This window comes from Castor canadensis, chromosome 3 (genome assembly GCF_047511655.1).
Source record: "Castor canadensis chromosome 3, mCasCan1.hap1v2, whole genome shotgun sequence".
NCBI classification, from domain to species: Eukaryota; Metazoa; Chordata; class Mammalia; order Rodentia; family Castoridae; genus Castor; species Castor canadensis.
In genome coordinates, this window is record NC_133388.1 from 129,749,028 (window position 1) to 129,772,048 (window position 23,021).

Genomic DNA, 23,021 nt, shown 5'->3' on the forward strand with positions numbered 1-23,021 from the left:
TTACTCATGTTTATATTAATTTCATTGAGTTTTAAATTGGCTAGCTCTAGTTTTAAAGCTAGAGCTTAGAAAGCTCTTGACTTGACGTTCAGTGATCTTCAAAATATTTTTTAGCTGAGCAAAGTTTTACTAGAGTAAAGATGATATGGAACATCATATGTAAAACAGATGTAGAGCGGTTTTGGCTGATGGGAAACCCAAAATTTGAATCCCTATCAGTCTCAAAACCTATTATATTCTAGGCATCAGAGCCTGACAATCATTGGTGGGGTTTAATTCATTCACTCTATCGATGAGCCAGTGAGGCTCTGGTCCTAAAGAGATACACAGGTTTTGAGCTGTGATGTAATGACAGGCAGACAGCCTTGTAACTTTGTTTTTTCAGTTATGAACCACATGTCTTTGAGAAGTCACTTTTCTCTCAGGTTTTTGCTGCCTCATCTATAAAGCTGAAATGACAGTATGCCCATCCCTCAAGGCTGCTGAAGTGAAAGTGCTTAGTAAAATGTGTAACCCTATGGAAAAAGCACATTGCTACAGCGCTGCTCTATCAGTATCCTCCAAAGACACCAACAAGTGAAACCTGCATGTCCCAGAGAGCTAGATGACCCATCCACGGACCCCAATGAAGGCAAAAGGGATGAAGAGCACTGGACTTTTGGGAGCCACTATATGATAAACACACCTGAAGAATTCTTTTATTTTTTTTTTTTGTCTTTTCTTTTTTGGTGCTGGGATCGAACCCAGGGCCTCACGCATGCTAGGCAAGCGCTGTACTACCGAGCTACATCCCAGCCCCTGAAGAATTCTTGATGTGTGTGTTAGTCAGCTTTCTGTCGCTGACAAAACACCTAAAATAATATCCTTGAAAGTGGAATTCTTTATTAAGTTTCAGTCCAGTCCATAGTTACTTGGCCACATTGCTTTGGGCCTGTGGAGTGTGTGGAAGAGAAGTCCTGTTCACTTCATGGCAGGTAGGAAGCAAAGAAAAAGAGGAAAGGGCTGGGATCCCAATGTCCCTTCAAGGACAGGCCCCAAGTGATCTAACTTATTTCCACTAGATTCTACCTCCTTAAGGCTCTACCACCTCCAATAGCACCACTGTCTGGGGATTAAGCCTTCAACACATGTGCTCTTGAAAGACTTTTAAGATCCAGACTATGGCAGTTGGAATTTGTAGCAAGTTTTTTTTTTTGTTGTTGTTCAAGTTAACATTCAGAAAAATCTAATCTGCCTAAAGAACACGTTTGCCTCCTAAAGCTCCAGCTCTTTGGCAACTTGGCTAAGAGGGAAAGATCTGCAATCAGACAAGGTAAGCATAAATCTTGACTCCTGCCTTGTGATTACCTGCTAAGTTCCAACAACTACCTATTGCAAGATTAAGGGAAATGTCTACACCATGACCAGCCCCTGAGAAGTGCCTGATGAACACGAAGCAAAACACTAATACCACATTTGTCTACTTGTGCAATATCCTGAAAATCCTTCTGTGGAGCTGTTAGTTGGTCAATATTCCACCCTCATTACTGGGCAATATATCAGTACTGAAATGTCCTTTTAGGGAATCAGCATCCATCATTGACTAGTGAAGGGACAGAAAACCAAAGGTGGCAGTTTTCAAAGTATTTTATATACCCCAGCAATACTGTACAAGTTTTAAACAAACATAGGTCTCACGGAATATCCCAAGAAGTACACAGTGGCCCTACTTATGTATGAGGCCAAGTGCCAATAAGGAGGTGACTTACTAGTTTGAGATAATAAGAACACTTCAGAAAGCACTTCAAAGCCAGGTTTCAATAGCCTTAAAAATAAGATACCAACTAGCTGCAAATGTCTAATAATCATAAAATGCTCTGAAACACAGTTGTTGTATTCAAGATTAATAAGATACACTATAAACATGTATAATGTCAAGTATCATTATGAAGGTACAATGAGAAATCCTAAAATGCAGATTTGGCATAAAATGTCTTCAAGTAATCTCTTAATTTGTTTTTTAATGGAAGATTTAAAGTGACATATTCATATAATTTTTATCATATTACCACCTCTTAATCAAATTCTTAGTAATCAGAGGCAGCTAAAGTAAGAGAGAGATGCTTTAAAAGACTCTGAAGGAGGCAATGTACCTCAGCCTATCACCCTTATAGACTGCCTTAGAAGGGCTGAAGATTCTGTTGTGAAAATGACCAGTGCACAAAGAGGATGAACACTGTGGGGTAGGCGATACTCTCTCTGCACACAGCCAGTGCCCTAGGACTGCGGCAGAGAACAAACCACTGCATAAAAGCAGAATGCTGCACATTACATAACACGGATGAGGCCTGTTTAAGGTTCAAAGTAGAGAAAACAGACATCTGGAGGAGGAGACATGAACACGACCTCAAAACAATTTATAACATAAATGTGCTCAGTGTATTCCAGCAGCATTCCTTACACTCTAAAAACTAATGTGAGGCTTTTCCAGGTCTGAGTTCATAAGCTGACGGTCAAAGTCTTAAGTACCTTCCAAGATTCTCCCATTGATCAAGTGGAGGTTATGTCTGCTCCCTGAAATACAAGAATCTTTTTTTTCCCTTAAAAATACGGAATGAATTTTGTTGAATTACAAATAAAACTAGGTAAGTAAAAGAAAATGAAGCCCTGCCTTTTCCTCCTATTTTTGCTGTCTGCTACCAGGTTCTAAATCTCCATTTAATCCCCAGGTGCACTTGGCACTGGAGAGACAGTTTTGTTTTTGCGATACTGGGTTTGAACTAGCACTTGCTAGGCAGGTGCTCTACCCTTTTTGTATTGGTTATTTTTAAGATAGGGTCTTGTTTTATACGTGGGCCAGCATGAACCACAATCCTCTTATTTGTGCTTCCCAGCATACCTGGGAATAGAGACACAAGCCACCACACCTACCCATTGATTGGGATGAGGTATCACGAACTTTTTTGCCTGGGCTGGCCTTGAACAGAGATCCTCCCAGTCTCTGCCTCCCTAGTAGCTAGGTCTATAGGCTTAAGCCACCACACATGGCCTGGAGACACACTTTTCAACAGAGTAAGGAATGGATTGCCACACAACTAGAAGCCCAGGTGAGACACAGACGGGGGGTCCAAGACTCTTGATTCTTGCATTCGTCATGGGCCCTGGCATGTGGCCTTTTGAGACAATATCTCATCTAAATGGCACGATGAGGCAAATATTGAATGTGGCACAATCACAAATAATCAAATCTTTGAACAATTCATTGGACTTAAAAACCATAATTGTATGTGAACTGAATTCTGTAAACAAAACCATATTTTAAATGCAGCAGAGGAAACTAGACTCAGGCAATTCTTTTTCCCCTTTTATTTGATGCTGGGGATCAAATCCAGAGCCTTCAACATTCTAGAAAAATTCTGTACCACTGAGCTACATCCCTATCACTTCAGAGATCTTTTTAATATAAAGGCAATTATGCCTTGATCACTCCTTACTATGACTATTTGGAAGTTTAAGCCCAAGTCCAGTGCTTTTTTAGTTTATTTTAAATTAAATTTATTATGTATATTTAAGGCATACAACACAAGTTATTAAATACATATAGGTGTATAGTAGTAAGGACTAGGTGCTCACAGTCATCACTTGAGGCATTTGAGCACAGAGAGGTAACTTCTGCATAAACACAGATTTACACGTGAGAGAGGAAATCTGCAGTGGGGCTACACTGAGAAGCGAGGCTGAGTTTCCACTTGCAGTGTGTACTGTTGTCTGGGGTTGGGGGTTGGGGTCTGTGTTGCTTCCAGAGGATGTGTTGTTATTTTCCTAATTGTGTTTCCTACATGTCCATTAAGGCATCATTCTACTATGGCCATTTAAGAACTGACATTAGTTTCTCATTCTGTGCTGTTGGATTAAATTTTTAGTTTTGAGAAGGGCTTGCTGAATTAGAAAATCACTTCATTCCTCTTCAGGAAGCTGATCAGTTCACAGGGCAGCACTGATGCTGCACAGTTATGTAAAGTTTTCAGGCTTTCAACCTCAGCTCTGTTACTGCAGGGCACTATAGGGACTATGTGGGAAGCCCCTGCTTTTTGGTGATCTTCTCTGACTTTTCAGAGCCTAGGTTCTTTGTTTAAAGGGAAAATTTACCATATAATTTGAGGGGCAGCACATAAATGCTTAAAGAAAGCCAATAATAATTTCAGGACTTACTTATAAATGTACATGGTCCTATGGTTTTGATGGTCTCCCAAAGGTCCTATGTAAAGGGTTTGGTCCTCAGAATGGTGCTATTGGGGAATACTGAGGATCTTTAGGTAGGAGCATGACCTGGGAGTTGACTATGGGATCCTGCCTGTCCTTTCTCTTTCTGCTCTGACTTGAGATTGATTGTCTCTTCCTGCCCACACTGCTGCCATGATGTGCTACCACTCACTGTCCTCATCAGAACTGAGCCATGCAGGTGCTCAGTTGGTCCTCCAACTGAGAGCTACATAAACTTCTCCTTTCTCCATAAGTAGTTTATCTCAGGTATTTTGTCTATTGATGGAAACCTGACTGATAATGTGGTATATGTTAAGTTGTAAAGAAATCTGTTGTATGAATTAAAAACTTACTGAATAAATGAATGGTAAAAAATGATTGGATTTGGCTCAAAAAACCTTGTTCCTTTTTTTAATGGGAAGAGTAACTTTTGAAATATACCTCAAAGGAACCTCTAGGGCTTTAGGAGAAAGGAACTAATAAGGAATTATAGGCAAGAAGTAGTCCACATGCTCTTATAAGCCAAGTGTGTATATAGAACCAGAAAAGAGTAATGGGTACTGACTTTAGATAAGTATAAAGAACTCAGATAAGAGGAATTTAAATTTCTCAGTAGGTACCTGTGTGCAACAAGACTTTGAAGCAGGGATATAACACAATGAAAATTTTCTCCTTTACTAAAGGGACTAGTTTGAGAGCAGAGACTAGCAGCAGATAACTAGCAGAGGGCTAGGTCAGTAATGAAGTTGTCTGGAGAGGAAACGTGGCTGAGCCACAGTGCAGGGCAGCTCAGAGGAATGTGAACGATCACTCAGTGGAGCTTCCCTCAAAGGAAGGTTCTCCCACTAATTGACACACAGAAAACTGCCTGTCCTTAACCAAAGATGATGTGGGACTTGACTTCAAATGTGCTCTGTAGAGAGCTGTAGGACTCAGGTAAAGGTATTTCAGACAATGATGGACCAGTGCTATGTGAAGTTCAGAGGGTAAGCAAATAAGCGATAGCCAAAGACCAGGCATACAGACAGTGGTGTCTCCTCCTCCTCCTAAGAGGAGGAATTTTCCCAAGATAAAGAAATGCAGATTAGGAGTATTTTCAGGCTTTTGGTTACAACTTTAAACTTGGGTTTTTTTTTAAATAATAGGATTGAATATTAATATACTTTCATATTGTGCTATGGAGGAGAGAGCCCAGTGTGGAAAGAATACTCCATTACTCAGTTCCATGACGACTGCATCTCTCTGAACTCAGAACACAGTGGACGGTTTCTCAATCAATCCACAAAGCTGTGGGTTAGGAAGGTCCTTAAATTCTCGTTTTTCTCTTGGACAGCTGCAATCACCATATTCCTCCTCCTCTCTTTAACCTGTGTGCTATCATAGTCTCCTCTCATTCCTTGACTTTTGGTCTCTTCTTCATAGTTCCTACAAAATCATTCTAACATTCAATTAGACATCCATGCTTCTTTGTAACCTTCCTATTGTACCTTCTCAGTTGCCTAACTTCCCACAACTTTTCTGTTGCATTTATGGCTCCCTCACTGTAAATAAATCAACTGGTGTGCAAGGTCTGATGGGTGGTTGAAAGAACAGCCTTGAATAGACTTGTGTTTAATCACCTCGTTGACCTTTGGCCTGAGGTTTAATCTCTTTGATCCCTGACATAGTTTTGGTGTTGAATGTCCTCCAATGTGTCAAAGGCTTGCCCCCTAAAGTGGCACTACTGTGCAGTAAAACAATCTTTAGAAGGTGGGGTCTATGGGAGGAAGTTAGGTCACTGGGATTGTGCCCTTATAGAGGACCGTGAAAACTCAGCCCCTTCCTCTTCCTGTTTTGCTGCTTAGGCATAAGGTGAGCACTTTGGTGTGCCACACACTCCCCTTTATCCATTTGACACCCCACCTCAGCCTAAAAGCAATGAATGTGCCAGAATGTGGACTAGAATCTATAAAACTGTGAGCCAAAATAAACCTGTCAGTTATCTCAGGTTATCTTGTTGTAGTGTCAGAAGGCTAACTAACATAGTCCTATATTCCTCATCTACACAAAGAAAATTCTAATACTTTCTCTGCAGGGCAAGTGCAAACTATAGACGAGGCATGTGCCACCTCTAGATCAGTGCTCACGGAGCTTGCCTTTCACAGTCCATGGGCTCAGATGAGTCCTACCCTTCTTGTCCAGCAATCTGTGTAAGGAAACCAGTGGCTATACCTGACCATGACCTGCCTCATATCCTTACAGCCATTAAGAACAACTATACATACACACACAGTAATACAGGATTTGTCTTTCTTTCAATTAAATTTTTTACATATGCCAGATCACTTAGCTTGTACTTTAGCAATTTTAATCAATAGTTCTTGAACTTTGTAATAAATGTATGTTGAACCCTCAAACTCTCGAACTTTTTCATGTGTTAAATCCTCAAACTTGAAGTTATACTTTTTGTCTGAGTATTGAAGTATTTTCTTTTAGAGCAGGGACTGTCCCTCTATCTTTACAGAAGCCTATACAATCCAGATGATTGAAGAGAGTAAGACATCTATAATTCTAGCTGCTTTCCCCAGAAAATTCCCTTTCCTCTCCCTCTTCTTGATAAAAACGTAGCAAGCAGACCTGACTGATCAGACTGCCCAGCAGGTCTCATTACCATGGCCGACTTTCCCTGGTTTCCAGGGAGACCTTGCTCAAGGTCAGCTGAGATAGCCCAGGAGGAGCTCTACCTGACCAAGCTGGGGAACCTGAGCTCTGAGTCATCCTCTTGGCAAGGAGCTGATCTGGGAAGAGGCAAAAGCCAGAGTGGCTGGCATGAAAGGAAGATGAGTCATGGGGCAAGGCACAAACCACTTGTTATGGAGGAAACATGGAATAGGAAAAAAAAAAAAAAAGAGGTGTTTTGGAGGAAAACTAACATGTATTTTTGGTCAGGATCATTTAACATAAAAAAAAAGTGCAAAGGATTATTTCTGCTCCCAGCAATTTCTCAAGCATCTAGCACTTACAATGTAAAAGAACAAAAGTCTATCCCAAAAAAGTTTTGAAAATGGATACTTTAAAGAAGAAATTGACTCTATCAGTTACAATTACTCAAGTTTGATTAACATAACAAGAAACTAAAACCAAAGAGAACCTTACTTCCTGAAATTGCAACCATGTGAATGAAGCACTGAAATTGGTAGTTGTATACCAATTTCAAAATGACTTACATACACATGTCAGGAAGTTTCATGTTCTAGGATAATTAAGCTCAAAAAAATTTGACCAAAAGAACACTCAAGATCATTTTACTCCATGCTTTCATTGTCCTTTTTACTTCCTTTCAATAAGAGGCCACTTAAAGACCCAGTCTGTACTCTAAAAACAACATACTCTGAAGTGTACTATGAAGAGTAGTGAAAAATGTTAATAATGTCAGTACATGTGTATCTTTAAGGGTGCTCATCTGTAATGTAAGAGTCTAGAAAAAATTAACTTTAAATGCAAAAATAACCTGAAAGATTTGGATAAGAGAATATCTATGCTTTTTATAATCATCTTTAGAGTACTATCAATAAAGTTTCCATATCATTTATGAAAAACTGTTATAAAAACAAAGCAATTTGCACACATAGACCTGCTATTATGTGAGAATTAAACCGAGTTAAGATTTAGTGCTTACAGCCCATCTGATATTGTATTATTGAACCACATGACTTCTAATCTTCCTGACACAGGCTCTAGCTAAATAATAAATACTAATAAAATTCAAAACACTTACTTGCACCTATGAAGGTAACTGATTTATCTCTAGACAGAAAGGAGAGACCCTCCACTCCTCCTGTGCCCATGTTGAACTGGGCACCTCCCATTGCTCTATCTTGTTGCTTCCCAATAGCATCCCTACTGGCTTACTGTTATTCTCGTTTGGCATATGGAAAACAGGCTCAAAGAAGTAAAGCAACCAAACCCAGTCCATCTGTATGGTTAGTAAGTGGCAGAAATGAGGATGTATTCAGATCTACTCAGCCACCCAGATCTACTCGGCTCCCCAGTTCTTTCCTGTTCACTAGAGCTACAAATTCAACTGCTGTCAGCAGCTACCTGGTGAGCAGAAACAACATGCAGCCATGAGTGAGGGAGGAGAAGTGATGGGATCATAAGAGATACCAACATATCATGGTTTGCACCAACTATCTCAGACTTAGCACTGGAAGTCTTATGTCCTCAGAAAATTCTCAGCTGTGGGCACACAGGGGTAGCAAGCTCCCTAGAAAGATGAAGAATGGAGAATGCAGGCCCTGTTGGACAGCAGTTCCCATTAAACCTATCTGTGATCATGGGCAATACTATAACTTCAGTTCTACTGAGGCTGCAGATGAAAGATGTTAAGTTCCTTCTAGGAACAGGAGCCCCAGGTCTTCATATTAGAACTTCTTGTATTAGTGATAAGAAGGTTAAGTACAATGGTAATAAGAGTGATGGATTTCAGGGTATAACACTGACTTTTTCTTTAATCCCTCCCTTTCTACAGATTGCAGAATTCTACCTGGTACAGGTTGATTCTTACTTTTTAGCCTAAGTTAGAGTGTGAGGTTCTCAGAGAGTGGTTACATCCACTAACAATATTCTGCACAGTGCAATAAAAATAAATTATGAAATGCATGATGTATTATACAAGCAATGGTATATTCCACATGGATGTTAGAAAGAAGGTTGGAAGAAGATTGTCCATCAAATAGAAGCATGAAGTCACTTGGAATGTGGTCAGAGGATAAGACTGTCCTTGTGAGGGTTAGTGTTTACCACTCCTCCTCTCAGAGCAGGTATGAGTCAACTAGAAAGCAACTAGTTGCTATTTTCCTAAGCTTTCCCAACCTCATCATTATATGGTATTGAGCTCTTGGTCACTCCATAAAAAGGGAAGCATCTGTCTCATTTACTTCCTCAGTTCCTCCATGGGACAATGGGCGTGGCCATATGAACAGACCTGGACAGGGTATTTGTGGGCTCTCCATCTGCCTGTGGAAAGCAGAAAGGAATTCCAGGAGTAATTGGCCATGTAGAAAATCACCATGCAACCAGGTCCACAGGCCTGGAGGACTTGTATCACTGTCTGGCCTTGTCGGTCTCAGTCTCTTGGGTGGTATTCAGGTCCTGCTCTCCCAACTGCACCTCCCTTGGTAGCCATCAACAAGATTTCTCCCCTGAAGCTCCTGGTGCCCTCACTGCTGTCCTCACCCCTCTACCTGATTTCCCAACCACAGACAGTATACTTCCCATTCAGATACAAGGATGTTCATTTTTCAGTTGTCTTCAAATGTATGCACATAAAAAAAGTCTACTTAATACCGGGAGGTTAACAACAAACACTACATAGTATTTAACAAACTATAACTACTGGCACATATGCAAATGGATATCTTGAAAACTCTTAGAAAAAGTAAGTCCATCACTGTACTTTGATCCTTGTAGGGACCTAAAGTTGGGACCTCTTCTTATTGTATTTTTGTGGGCTTTTCTTTTGCCAGATAGTGTTATAGCTGAAACCTCAGGCTCTTTATCCTAATATAGTAATGACACAGATTTTCAGAGAGAATCAGTGTCTTCCAGAATGGATCAAAGTGAAACAATACACTTACCTAAGAAGGGAATGAGTATTTTATGGATGGTAGGCAGAGGTCATGGAAAGTCTTCCTTTCTTAAAAGTGCTCTCTACAGCAGGAAATAGCTAAAGAACACAGGAAAAGAAGATTATTATTTTTTTTTAATTTGGCAAAAATAAGCAGCCTATTAAATACATTTAGCAACAGAAATGATAATTCCTTTAAAACTGGCCAATATGCTTTTTAAAAAATAGATAGTAGACATGTCATTAAACCCAAATGCATTCACTTTTAAATATTTCACTTAGAAAGGAAGAATTTTGCTCACTTAAACGCTTTTTACCTTGTTTTGTTTTTAAAGATGTTCAAGCATAAGTAATAATTACATGGAAACAAGAATGTAGCCAGGATCAGAAATACAAAAGATGTATGTTTTCTTCCCTCATATGGGGAAGATAGATCCAAAAATAAACATATATACAAAAACAAGCATGATCATATACAAACTCAAATGTAGAACATGTTTGTAACAATGCAACTACTCTATGGAACTTGGGGGAAAGAGGGAAAGGAAAACAGCATGAGAGAGCATCAGTAATAAAGCAAACTAAAAGATATGAAGGTAGAGGATATAAGGATGTGTACCAAAAACTGTTGAAAAACTAGGGGAGGGAGGTAAAGGCGTAAGGGAGAGAATTTGAAGGGACTGAACGACCAAAGTAAAGCTCACCTACAGAGGGCATACATTGAGACACCTCTTTGAAAGTCAACATAAACATTAATAACGAAAATCAGGACTGTAAAGAAGGCACAGTGTGTATGTGGGGGGGTACTACTGGGAAGGGGGAGGGTGAAGGAAGGAGATTAAGGTGACAGTATATGGTTGACGGACTTCAAATACCTATATGAAACAGGACTAAATAACCTCTTGCAATTGCTTTAAGTGGGGTGGGGAGGGGGCTAACAGGGAGAGATGTTGGGGGCAATGTAAATAATGTACAACATACATCTAATTGGACTTGTCACTATGGATCCCCCCTGTATAGTGAATATTTCCTAATAAAAATTATAAAAAAAAAAAGAAGAATGTAACATTGAATTGTGAGCAGTCACATAAATAACATTTCATACAATGTAACCTCATTTCTGGAATTTTGATAGAGAGTTAGAATTTCAGAAGGCCTTAATGCCAATCTAGAACCCACTCTCCATCTACAGAGTAAAAAAACTGATGGCCTTCTCAAGGCGAGAAGCTGGGTGAGCACCAATCAGCTGCCTAGGGAAGACATTTTGACTGTCAGGGCAGCAGTGTGCACTCGTAGACCATTCATTCATGAGGTACTGACTGTGCATTTTCTACAAACCAAGTACTGTTGTTACAAACTCTAGTAGTGAAGACAAAAATAATCTCTGGCCTGGTGGAATTCACATTCCGGAGAAGAGAGATTTACTGGTAGTTAAGATTTAGTGTAGTTTGTTAACGTTAAAATGAACTCCCCACAAATTTGGAAAGATTCAAAAGAGAGCTAAATGAAAAAGTATAAGAAGTTTTCTAAATTTTTAGAATTATTTCCTAAATGTGTAAGAAAAGCAAATGCCTTAATCATGGCAAGGTGAAATGCAAGTGTTTATGATCCAAGTCCAAATTTTATAAGCTTGTCTTTAGTGAGCATATAGAAAAATAAATGACCTAACAGTCTACAAGCATCCAAGAGCAAATTTCTAGCAATGAAAACAGATCCAAAAGTAATCACTAAATGACTTAGAGTACAACAGTAATCAAAGTGTTTTGTGATTCCTCTAACATGCATTTCTAAATTACTGGATACATTTAAAAAATTTGAGTTCCATATGATGTATATCTGTTAAAATAAAAATATTTCTAGGTACCAATCTAGCATACTTCTGAGAAGAGTTAGTAGGGGAAGAAAATAAGTATTTTACTTTTATTATATACTTGAAATAAGATGACTGGTGACAGTTCAAAATATGCAATAGATCTATGGCCACAGAAGCTCAGGATGTGACATTAACAGCAGTGGATGTGGTGTCAAGACAGCAAAACACAGTAAACTCTGAGCCAGGCCCCATTTCTCTTTTCCTGAACCCTCCCTTGGCAACACAGCCTTTTCTAATAAACCTGCTGCCCTCATGTTGGTATCACCAAACCAAGTGCTTACATCTATTCCTTACACCCCTAGCATTATTTGCTTTCTCCCTTAGTAGCTATCCACAGAAAAGGCCTGTGCCTCTCATCTCAATAAAGCTTAGTACAGAATCTAGCTCATGGCAGGTACCAATGATTGCAGAATAAAACAATGAAACAAACAAAAAATATTACACTTAGATAAGGGACATAATGTCTCTAAATATTTTTTCAACCAGGCAACTTTAGGAGGGTAAGCCCTGAAATATCCACCAATTGCTAATGGCAGATCTCTATCAAGATCACAGATACCAAGTGTTCCGCCAAAAAGCCACCTACAGGTATAGCCCTATGTCCCACAACCTGTATTCCCACTGCTCTCCCTTTTTAACAGTATGTTGCAGACCTTGTTCAGCCATGATGCTTTGTGGCACATCATATTTTGCATGGAACGACTTTCATTTTAAAACTGGTTATCATTTCTTCTGCTGTATGTCATTATAAACCCATAGGAGAAAAAAGGAAGTATCACATAGCAAAAAGTGTTTTAATTCTTAAATTATTGTTTGTTTATGATCACAGTGATAGGTCTATTTCTGATTGGCCAGAAATGTCATCTTCACAGTAAAGAGCTTTGAAATTAGAAGGAAAAGGAACAAAACTTTTAAGTGTCCAAGAATTTATTTTTATTTTATTGTCTCAGGAACAAATTGTTCTCCTTAATGTATTAAGAAATAAAATTAAATGTGGTGCATCTGAAGAGTTTTTAAAAATGCATTATTTTGGTTACTTTGCAAAAACATCGGTAACACTTATTTAGTCCTATTATAAAAATACCTCTTTAGTATATGCTACAAGGCCCCTGGGGATGTCATATAGTTCAGGATATATGGATGTCAATGCAGCGAACAATACACATGTACATTTACATTTAAATTTTTAAGAAGTTCCTTCTTAGAAATTCTTTAAGACATAGCCTTGGAGAATGGCTGTCACTGAGAACTACTTCTCCACTCTTCATGACATGAAACTCCAGGGGCTCTGCTCATAAGGGGCTATGCAATGTTTATGTCTATCCAGTGCTTTTGCATCAGATAAGAGAAAGGACAACAATAATTTACTTTTAACACAGTCTACTTCTTAGGCACTAGGGAATGCTTTAGGAAATTAAGGGAGAAAGAAGATATTATGGAATTGCATCAATTTATCCTTCCCAAAACAAGTGACCAAGCCTAAGTGTTATCAGGCAAAAAGGCTTTTGTCCATGTCCACAGTAGGGAGAACAGCAAAGAATGACAGAGTGAAACAGTAGAGGTGTCTGGAGTTGTGAAGAAAAGCAAAACCATTCCAGCTGGAACTACGCTCTTGGCCGCAGATATGCACCTAGAGTATGCACCGTCTGCACTGGGAGAGATTTGGTTTGTATCCAGGGAGTGGAATATGAAGTAGCATAACTGTTCTTTTCATTTCGCCACCAAAGGTGTCTAAGAGTCAAAAACATCACCAACTGCCTCAAATCAGAGACACACTGTATTGCTACCAGAGGCTATCAAACTTTCTTATTATACACTGGACTGCATTACAATGCATGGGAAACTTTATAAATTCCTATTTTCCCCAAACTATTATTTGAGTAAACTCTGACAGTGGATGAGTTATTACCTTCGAGGATGGATGAGGGGGAATGTGGAGTGGGGGGATGAGGCACAGTTAGTAATCTGAAGTTTTCCACTGCCTAAGAATAAACTGAACCCCTTCAACTAAGATAGCTCTAGAATGAGCAAAATACATAATGTGAATTTTAATGTTTGATTTTTCAGCAGCAGAGAAATCATTCCTTTTAGAGATTAGCAGAATTCTCCGCTGATAGCAGACGCATGGTGGCAGCCAGCCAGCCGTGTGACTGGTGACTCAGTGCACAAGTTTCTGTGGGCTCCAGTCTGATACAGAAAGGATATCAGTTTTTAAGTTTGAGATCTAATGGAAGCAGGGGCTCCCTGAGCATAAAACAGAGCTGTACAGAGGAAGTGCCCTGTAAAGCAAAAGCCCACATTGAATTTATGGGGGGTTTTGAACCTCAGCCTTGTTCATGTTCACAATTTTTCATTCAGAATGTTTCACGTCTATTACAGAATTTTAGGTGCTTTATTTTTTTATTTGAAAAATAAATCAGGTAATGATGAATAAAAAAAAATGTTGGCAGACAGCAGTCAAAGTGGCAAAAACCCCACCTTCCTGCCTTGACAATTCAGCTGCAAAAGCAGCATCAATACTAAACAAAACCAGGAGTCAAACATTTCTCCAGCACACAAGAATATATGCTACATATGATTTTGGAAGAATGGGATATGTTAACATTTTGTATATTAAAAAGCCTTCATGAAGACTACAAAAGGTGAGACAAAGAAACCATCCAAAATGAAGGCTGCACACATCTTTGAAGAAACAATAGCTCATTACTTTTCCTGCTAAGATCCAGTATTGAATCAAGAGTATTGTGGACTTGTCATAATTAAAATGTTGCACTAAATTCTGCTTGACCACTCATTATTCAGAAGAGTCTAGACTCAATGCAAACAAAGTGGTTCGGGTCCTGAAACACACCACAAAGACACCTAAATGGATGCAACACCGGGCTTTCCAAAACAGAAGCGAACCAATAAGAATCACTCCCAAGCACATGCACCCTTGAATCCAGGTAAAAACAACGTTCCTTCCTGAAGAGGGGAGGTGTTTACCAGGCAAGCAGTCTCCTGGAGAATACATTTTAGTATGGAATACTGGAGTACACACAGCATCAACAAAGCAAGATCAAATTAAACAGATGACATGATGAACACACTTCCTTTCATGCATGACCGTGCTTCTCATAAGAAATAAAGACTTAAGTAATTACCACAAACTGAGACTCCTTTGCTGACTTCCTCCCGCAGCTGGATGTCCTTAACCACCAATGCTTTACAACAAAGAACAACGCTTGCTCTTCCGTATCTTAGTCCTTTAACATTACCAGCCAAGCACCTCGCCGTTGCAAGAACACAGTACAGAACCTCTGTATCTATGTCTCTAATGCAGCATAAAGATTACTGTGGAAACCTATCAAACGGGCGAGCAGCAATACCAACCACCAATGAGGATAAGGCACATGCAGAATCTAGCACATGCTCTCTGAGGCGCAGACTGTCACCAGTGCTTAGCAGGCTGCTAATCTAATTATAGCTAGTTTGCTAGCACTGAGCTATTGGAGCAAAGCATGGGACCAAATTAAATTTTAATAAATTAAACCCCAAAGACAAAGTCATCTTGATTTCCTGTCATTTTGAGGATTAATGTGTCACCTTCTAAACCGTAAGTGATTTTTAAAGTGCATTCTTATTTTTCCACCAATCTAGAGAAACAAAAAGTGGTTATATCGATGTATAGTGCTACCAGTGTATTTACACTTAAAACATTCCAGCAGTTAAAAAGAAATAATCAAGTCAGCACCACAAAAATATCACTGACAGTGCTATAAAATCCAAGTCTCACTTTATTTACCTTGATTAGCAATATGCTACTTACTTATCATAGAGTGCTAATTAATCTCTCTTCAATGTAGTTTAAAGTACAAATTTTCAGGCATAGAGGAAAAGTGCTAATCAAGGTATCAAAAATCACAATCTTGACTACAGTGATTAATTATAGTTCATAGTTACAAGGGATGGGAAAGAGATCTCAGAAGTCATTGTCAAAGAAAAATATTAAAGGAATATTGCCCACTGCACAACTTAATGGCAAAATGAGTTCTAGAAGCCAAATCTTGAGAGGGACAGTTTGACATGTAGGTGAAAAGCATGCATGCTAACAAACAGCCAGACTACCTGGGTATAAGTAAGTTCTGGATCCTCAACTACCTACTGTGTTACCTTAGGCAAGTATTTCAATGTCTCTGTGTCTCATATACAATATGAAGAGCCGACTTGAAGGGTTATGGTTACTGGGCACAAGGCGATTTCGAAGTAAGTTCTAAATTAAGCAATTATTAATAGCAGTGACATTTTTGGGGGCAGTGCTGGGGTTTAAACTCAGGGCTTCATGTTTGCTAGGCAGATGCTCTACTGTTTGAGGCATGGCTCCATCCCATAGTAGCAACTGCTTACAACTTCATATTATCTCGCAGCCTTTTCACTATCACAGAACTCAAAAAGAAGTACCCATTGTCTAATACTTTTGGAAGCACTATTCACAAGTAAGAATGGTGATACACTAAAGGCAGACTTGTTTTGTCACACAGACCCACACTCTTTATAGTGAGGCAAATCATTTCCCTGCTTCTATTTAGATATGTAGTGTCACTGATTTCATATATTTCAGTACCTTATAGAAATATAACTGTATTTCATTTCATTTATATAGTACAGATTAAATGACACAGCACATTTCAGAAGTCTTTTCTATGGAATATAAATTGGGGAAGGCTTGCAACGAGAAGTTGGATTAAATTTAAAATGACAAATTTATGTGAAAAAGGGAAAGGAGAGAGGTCAGCTAGTCAAATATAAGTTTTGGCCCTGCAACTTATCTACCTATTTGTTTTATCTTAAAGTCACTTCTTCCTTCTCAATATGTTCCAAAGAATTAACACTCCTAAGCAAATCTATGAATCTGAACCTGTTAAATTCATTTTTCATAATTCCTAAACATCAGTATGTTCTAGCAGTCACATTCCAATGATGAAATATAAACTTAGTTCTGTATTCTTTTGACTTTTTGTTGAAAACCTTTACAAAAAGCTGACATACTCCACAGGCATTATGATTTGCTCAAATATTCCTAGAGATCAGTCAGGTGCCATGGAAAGTTAGTACTAAGGGACATTTCATCTTCCTTCTTTGGTTGTCACAAATGTCAGGAAATAACCAGTGAAGACAACAGTATGACCAGTGAGCTTCAAGGGCAGGCACAGAAAATCTTGGCCCATCCATTTAGGAGTGAAAAACTATGTAGCAATGCTCACATATCCACCAACCCTGGAAAAGCAGGAAGGAGACAAATCTGCCAAAGGCAGTTGCTTCGTTGCTACAGTGAAGCATCCAGCTCAGGTATATTACCAAAGCATGGTTGCCATCATCAGGAGGCAAAGCTTCATGAAGAACTAGGTTCAGTGATTTGGCCTAAGGCACAGCTCCTTGGAGGCTGCCCAGGATACAGACTAGTAACACTTCTAGGCATTTATCTAGGAAACATCTAACAGCTTCTGCCTTCCTCTTCATTTAACAGACTGCTAGCTCAAAATAGGCACTAAAAAGCTGCCTGATTAATTTGTTCCATGCTTCTTGTATATAAGACTTTACACAGACTCTTGCTACAGGAAGCAACTGTCCGTTCTTAGATCTTATCCTCTGATATGTTCAGACCCAATATTTGAAACAGAGTGAAGGTTCATCGGCAACCTTTCTTCTGGCCACTCTGCAGGGGAGTCTGTATTATGTATTTGTGTGTGTGTATATGTATCTCATACATATATGCATACGTGTGTACATATATGTATATCTATATGTGTGTGTATATATATATATGTATCTATATATATACACACACATAAGCCTTGAGAATATGCACTCTTGTCTTTAAACTTTAGTTAACATATCCTTGATTCTGAAAGAAAGTCTTTGTTCTCTCGGGGAATAGTTTGGAGCACCTACTAGATGCTAGATCTTGGGAATACAGCAGGGAGGAAGACAGGAATGTTCTGATTCCTAATGGGGCTTCCATTCTAATGAAGAAGACAATCATTAAGTTATTAAATAACAAATGAGCACTAATGATAGAGTAAACTTCAGAGCAGTGAAGGAGCTGTAAAAATACAAGAGTGGGGCAGTCTGACTGGAATAAAGGCAGACTTTCCTGCTTCATTGGTTGGTCTGTGGGTAGTGACCTTCAAGAGCTATGAGGGTCATGCAGAGGCAGCAGGGAACAGAGGATGCAGAACAGGGAAGAGACCCAAGAGCACACACAAGAGCAAGAATGGTCTAAGCCTTCTGAATGTCTGGCTGTTGATTTGACTTGTCCCTTAGAAGGACCTAGCGATCTTCTTCCTAGCAACAAATTTCCATTTTCTTCCAAGTCTAACCTACTCCCTGCCCTGCCTGGCACAGAGTGAAAGCATAAACCTCACACTTGCTACTCCAGGAGGAGCAGCCAGCAGAGACCTCTGCCTTATCCCATGGGTTCCCTCAAGTCCTGCTGATTCTCTAACCCTGCAGAATGAGAACAGGAAAGCAAGTGGCTTGTGTTTCAAGAATTTCATATAGAAATCTGTGCAGCTTTCTCCTCTTAGGGAAGCGTTACGGCTCACATACTAAACACATGCGATTAAAAGTCAGGACTCCATGTGAACTTTAGATGGGTGAAAATTTAGGTCCAAAGTTGATTTTATTCATTTGTCAAAGTCCACCTTGCCCAGAGGGGCCCAGGAGAGTAGTTTCTGCTCCAAGAAACAGCACCTGGCCCTGGGTAGGAGGATGGGTCACAAGCTGGCCAACTGGCTGGTGCTTCTCCCACCTACCTGGGAAGGTCCCAAGTTCCATTTTTCTCCCCCTTCCCCAAAGCTCTGCATGGCCAGACGTGAGGGACCTATAGTCAGCTGTGGTCCAGGATGAGCCATATGTCCTGGCCTACATCAAGCGTAGCTAGGTCGGGGTCCTGCCAAGCAGCACTTCCATCCGGGAAGTCAAGACACAATGTAAAATGGCTTCAGGACACACAGCCCTACCCCCCACCTTGGGTTCTCCCAACCCATGTAACAACCCCACCCAAGGAAAGAAAATAAACACAGGCTGGAAAAGGCTCTTAGGCTACCATCCTCCAGGGTTCATATCTACCATTTCCAAGGGCTACTTTCCTGCTGCCTTCCTCTATAATGAAACTATGGGCTTCACATAACTTCAGTCTCTCTTGCCATTTGTCATTCCAACCTGCCCAGTGGATTGCTTGGCTGATTCTCTATGCAACCAAGGATTTGGCTAACTCCTCATACCTTGATATAAGAAGTCACATGTTGGAAGAGAAATTCTTAGGTATCTGACTAAAACCCTCAAAAAGATCTATACAGACAAATCTCATATAGATATGTCTCATTCCCTTCCTGCGACCTCTTCTTAATAACTAACACCCTGTCCCCAAGGTATAAAAGGACCAAGAACCTACAACTCCAGCAGGCCACATAAGTCAGCCTGGCCTCTAGACTTCCCCAATAGCCTGTGAGTAATTAGCCAACCCGTCCTCCTCCAATGGAGGCAGATGGCCCAGTGATGAGGTCCCACCTTGTGGAAGTAGACTGTGGGGCAGCAGCTCCCAACAGCCCGAGTTATAAATTTCAGCAAGTTATTTAGCCTCATCTCTATCTTATTTTAATCATCTAGCCAAATAAGGATATCTATAGAACTTCCCTTGCCAGGTTTTTGTGATGATTAAATATGAACCCACACATAAGCACTGAGAACCAGTTGGTTACACAACATACCACATTTAATAAGTTACTATTACTCCTATGCCAGGGCCTGGAACTTGGTTCTTAAAGGTGGTTCCTTGTCATCAAGGCTTTTTTGCTTCTCATTATGACATGTAATTAGTATTGGTTTAATACCTGTTATGTGCCAAAGAATGTACTAGAATGAGGAAGGCAAGGATCTTCCAAACCAGGGAGACAGATACAACAATGTCAACGACTAAATCTGAATAGAACTTTATATTCATACTATACATAGTATCAGCTTTGAGTGTCCCCCGAACTGTCAGGTAGATATTTTTCTTGTTACACTTATCTTGGAGTTGAGGAAACAGGCCCAGGGTAGTCACAGATCTCGGGGCCTCCAGATTCAACTTGTTCCTATTTCTCTCCTCTTTTCACTAGCATCATGTTTGTTCCTACACATAAAAAAATTAACCATGCCATAAACATAATTGTTAGATACCATCAATTAGATGTAATATTAAATCTAATAATAACAGAATCATAACGATTAGGTATATTAAATCTAATAATAACAGAATCATAACGATTAGGTATGATAATAACGATTATTATTATAATCAGGTTATAATAATAAATAGATATTGATATTATTTAATAAAAGCTATCAATTAAATTGCAGGAGTCATCTTGTGCTTTTAACTTCCCTTCTGTTCTGAAATCACACCATACTTTGGGATATTAACAGGCACCTCCTAGGATGTGAAAGTGTTGACATCTTGGATAATCTCTGTACTCGAAAAAAGATCTAGGCCTGAATGCTCCCTATATTGACCACAAGATAAATGTTGTAAAACTTTAAATACAACAAATGGGAAAATTCCCTAAATTTTAACTCTGCTTCCTAAAGTAGAACACCCAAGAGTTTCAGTCACATGAAGGTTCCTCTGGTTTTACATAGTCCCGTATGTACAGCATCAGCATCAGTTTTTGAATGCATCTCTGCATTTCTCATCCACAATCAAGGCATATATTCCTGCACGAGTAACGCATGATGCTGCTATTTTAAGAAAAAGCTTCATAGGAAATTTCAAGTATGCATGGCATGGATGTGTATATTTATATTTTAACATTAGTAAGTTTGAAAGATTAGACTTTTATCAAAACAAATATGCAATTATTGCTTAAGATTTTATGCTCCAATCTTCTCATCTGTAACGTAAGAGTAATGATGTATATGAATTAAATTAGTTAACAAATGCATAAAGCATTTAGGGATTACCCAGCACTTGGGGCAAACATTATCTAAGCTCTCCTCATTTGGCTGATGACAAAATTTAAACACCCAGAGTAAGTTATACAATATTGCTAGAAAAAGTGACCCCTCCCTAAGAAGTATATAATGTAAATATGTAACCATCAAGTCCTCAGCAGAATCAGATAAGAACTGTTATGCTAGTAAGAATTTGATAATATGTCTATAAGTTCTGGAACTTGAAAAAATATAACATTCTTCCCAGGTCAAACTGGAAAACTTCTGCAAAGTTTTACAAATGTATATATTTTTGCTCCTGGACATTTCACTTTGGGAAAATCACCCTAAAGAGATAAATGTAGATATGTGCCTCCTCCCACAAAAGGAAGAAGGTATTTATCACAGTAACAATGTAATGCCAAAAAATTAAAAATCTTAATAGTTAGCAATATCTAATTGGTTAAATAAATAAAATCAAGGAAATATTTTGCAGTTATTCACATGTTAGAGTCCATATTTATTTATTTATTCAATAGAAATATAACTGAATATTAGGACAGAGTCATTAATCAATGTATAACTATAATTATTTTTGTTAAAATTCTCTGCATATATACATGTATTTATGAGTACACAAACAAAAGCTAGGGCAAATGCATGATGGGAATAGGTTTTATCTCTGTGTGACAGAGATGGCTGACTTGTCTAAATTGTTTCACTTTTCTACTATGTTATCATTAACAAGAAGCATAAATTCTTCATAAAACTGTATTTTCCCCCACTAGTAATAATAACAAAAAATGAAAAAATAAACTACAGATGACAACTTTTCAAAAATATTTTTGGTGTTGGGGATTGAACCCAGGGCCTCATGCATGCTAAGCACAGGCTCTACCATTAAGCTGCACCCTAGATGGCAGGTTTTTAATACACAGATCCTTTAAAATCTCAGGCTTGGAGATTCCTGGTGCCTCAATGCCCTGGTCATCTGATGTGGTCCACAGCTAGTCCACTCAATGCAGCTTGGCCTTGTCAACCAGTTTGTAAAGTGGTGGCCTCAGCAAACAGGATTTTGACAAGCTCAATTAAGACATTAAGTTGGGAACCAAACTTAGCTCAGAACTGTTGGCCAATTTGCTGATTATTATTAGACATTAGGACAGTTGGCACTGGTGCAAGTTCCTCATTGCTAAAGCCTGAGACATTTCATCCCTTTGTTATCTGTTCTCCTTTCACCTAAACACATTTTTGTACACTTCGAATATATGGCCAGATTAAAATGCCTGGAAAGAAGCCAGTAAGTTTAAGTGATGGGGAAATGGAAAATAATTTCTTTGATATAAAGTTAGAAACATTAGCATGATTCAAGATTGACTGGAACCTTGGCACATTTCTAAAACTTTATGGATTGCTGCTGCTAAAGTAGGAACTGAGTTTAAAATAAGGTAAAGAAGAGTAATCATATTGTGTCAGTCCATACTGACTACATTTCATGTGCAGTTTTGAAAATCTTGTGGGTCAGAGCTCACTATAGTAAATGGGTAATGGTTCAATAGGTTTCAAATATCAGAAAGATATTTCCATTTATGTGCATGTTCTTTGGCTAATTTTGCAATACCTAGGGATAAACTGTTTAAGTTTCAGGATAGAAATTAATAAGCAGATGGAATTTATTCAACAGAAAATTTTCTTTAAACAAATTGAGCTCTATTTCATTTATATCACTAAGCATGTAATTACCTTAAAGCCAAGAATTTTTTTCTACAGAAAATAATCACCCAAGTTTCATTTTAGGATGTTAAGTTTTCTCATAAATTATGACTATTTTTCTCTATCTGTAATTCCCTATTATTCATTTGTTTCTATTTACATACAGTAAAATAGATGAGTAAAAATCCTGTGCCAAGTTCATGTTTTATAGCAAAGAAACAACTTTTCATTATATAATCCTGTTAAAGTTACTGAAACAATTACAGAACCTTTTTCATTTCAGGAATGTTATCCTTCTTGGAGCATTTATCACTTGGTGATTTTAACAAGAAAAATATTGTGTCCTTCAAGAATGAGGAAGAAGTTATTTGAAGAGAAAGAATCCTTTGAAAATGTGAACCTCTAAATAGTTTCTAAAGAAAAAAATCTGTGTCACTTATTTAGGGATCTTTCTTGGTTTAACAGTATATGCTTTATGGACATAATAAAAAAAAGTGATTTCTCCAAACATTTCTGGAACAGTTTGTAAGACTCTAGCAGTACTTGGAAGTCATTTTTATAGAGGGGAGTCCTCTCTATAGAGGGCATCTTTCCCAAGCACAGTTATCAGTGTATCTGGAAGAATAAGCACAT

The 23,021-nt window shown here is 38.7% G+C and overlaps 1 protein-coding gene across 11 annotated transcripts in view; it reads right to left on the bottom strand.

The window, feature by feature from the left end:
• The window catches only part of Fam110b (family with sequence similarity 110 member B), a 135,672-nt gene that overhangs the window by 52,760 nt on the left and 59,891 nt on the right, over positions 1–23,021 (bottom strand). For 8 of the 11 annotated variants that reach the window (XM_074068643.1, XM_074068650.1, XM_074068649.1 and 5 more), the window contains one exon: positions 9,861–9,949. The gene's annotated coding sequence lies outside the window, so the exon portion shown is untranslated. Of the gene's footprint in view, positions 1–9,860; positions 9,950–14,866; positions 16,727–23,021 lie in introns of those variants that run through there. The other 3 variants (XM_074068642.1, XM_074068645.1, XM_074068648.1) reach the window with 1 other exon arrangement.